The 1,690-nt window shown below is 28.0% G+C and overlaps 1 long non-coding RNA gene across 2 annotated transcripts; it reads left to right on the top strand.

Moving 5' to 3' along the window:
- The first annotated feature begins 567 nt into the window (after positions 1-567).
- On the top strand, positions 568-1,676 carry LOC112455868. Of its 2 annotated transcripts, XR_003040900.1 has the most exons (4): positions 568-655; positions 738-801; positions 1,053-1,114; positions 1,411-1,676. It is a non-coding gene; the product is annotated as an uncharacterized LOC112455868 (long non-coding RNA). The 2 variants fall into 2 exon arrangements; XR_003040899.1 differs by lacking the exon at positions 1,411-1,676 and having other exon boundaries at positions 1,053-1,402.
- The last annotated feature ends 14 nt before the right edge of the window (positions 1,677-1,690 follow it).

Raw genomic sequence — 1,690 nt, 5'->3', positions numbered from 1 at the left:
ATAATGGTTTATAATCAAAAGTTATTTGACTTTTTGTGATAGTTCCAGTAATCACATTAATTAGGTCTGTTAATAATATAATTTAATTGTTTATAACAATCATGTTTGAAAAATTGTTAATGAGATAATTATTATTTTATCGTGATAATGTTCCTTAGGCATAAAAGGTTATGTTCTTATGAATAATCTATTTTTAATTAATTAATTTATATTTTATTTTAATTTCTTGAATTTATTCTTATGGATTATGCATTTATTCATATGTTAATATTGAATTTATATTGCATAAAAGATCTCATAAGGTTTGTAATATTCATTTACGATCAATTTTAGTGACTCTGGGGAATTTTAACAAGCAATTGTCCAAAACTTTATAGTGTGATTCATGAAAATGGGGCTTAAGCTTGAAAGGGTACCTTAAGGCAGCCATGTTCTCTAGGCTTATGTCTACTGCTTTAAGAACGCGTGTTCGGATCAGCTGAGTGTTTGTTGTGACAGTTAATTTAAAGAATAATTGTTATATTATAATGTTGTTTTCAGATGCTGTGGACTTCTAGAAAATCGAAAAATTTATGCGGGTGGAATATAGCGGTGATTATACCGTCAGACGTGACATCTCCCTCCTTAGGAAAGTTCGGTCCCCGAACTTTTATTAGTAAGTATAATTTTATGGTTATGTCGTATAGAGTATGATTATATTTATAGATAATTAATTATTTATGTGATTTTTATTACAGGATTCTAAAGTGTGCGTGGCAGTGTAAGAGCTGTGTTGCTGTAGTTGGATTTATCTAAATCGAGGTAATAGTTCCATTGTCAAAACATTCGTTTAGTAATGTGCTTAAGTAGTTCTATAGATGTGATTAGTAATATATTTTTTTTTCTCTTCTTCTCTTCTCTCTCCCTTTTTTTTTATTTGTTTTATTGGGTATATACACATGTATATTTGTACTTGCGTACATATATAGACGCGCATATTTGTTTTCAGTGTTCATTCCTTATGTTACTTATTAGGATATTTATTAATATAGGTTATTCTTATTTTATTATAGAGCTGGTTATCTATACTGTCACCGTGATTTCGTTGGACGGATATGATAAGGATAAATTAAAAGTAAGTTAATGCTATATTTCTATCGTTACTACATTTATTCATATAAGTTTTAGTCTCTCCCCTTTTTTTATTTTTTATTATTTTTGTTTAAGTATATTCAAGTATTTGCCGCGTATTCTTTCCTTAGCTTCGTCTAAATCCAGGCGATAAGCAAGATTATGTAGTCTTTTTACTTCTAGCATAAGGCTTGTCGTTGACATTTTGCTTAGCTCTGTAAGGATAATTATTTATTGATTATATATAACGGTTTTATCGTATAAGAGTGCAGTAATTAATATATTTCGTTATTGTTATAGGTGATAGGAGGTAATAGTGAACTGAGACTGAATTAATAAGGATAAAGGATAAGTATTTCAATCTTATTTTATAATCTTATGAATATATATATATATATGAATGAGAATATTAATGTATTTTCTTTCATTTTATTTCAGGTAAGGAATAGGTACGAAATTATCCTGGATGGGCTGGTTTTACGAGTGTGAATATGAATACGTTATAATAGTAATCTTACAATTAGTAAAGCATGTGAGTTACTTGCATTTTAAGGTTGACTAAATATATGTGTTTTTCTAT

Source organism: Temnothorax curvispinosus, unplaced genomic scaffold, assembly GCF_003070985.1.
Source record: "Temnothorax curvispinosus isolate PA1 unplaced genomic scaffold, ASM307098v1 QBEX01006432.1, whole genome shotgun sequence".
Classification (NCBI taxonomy): domain Eukaryota; kingdom Metazoa; phylum Arthropoda; class Insecta; order Hymenoptera; family Formicidae; genus Temnothorax; species Temnothorax curvispinosus.
This window is presented reverse-complemented; position numbering and strand designations above follow the sequence as displayed.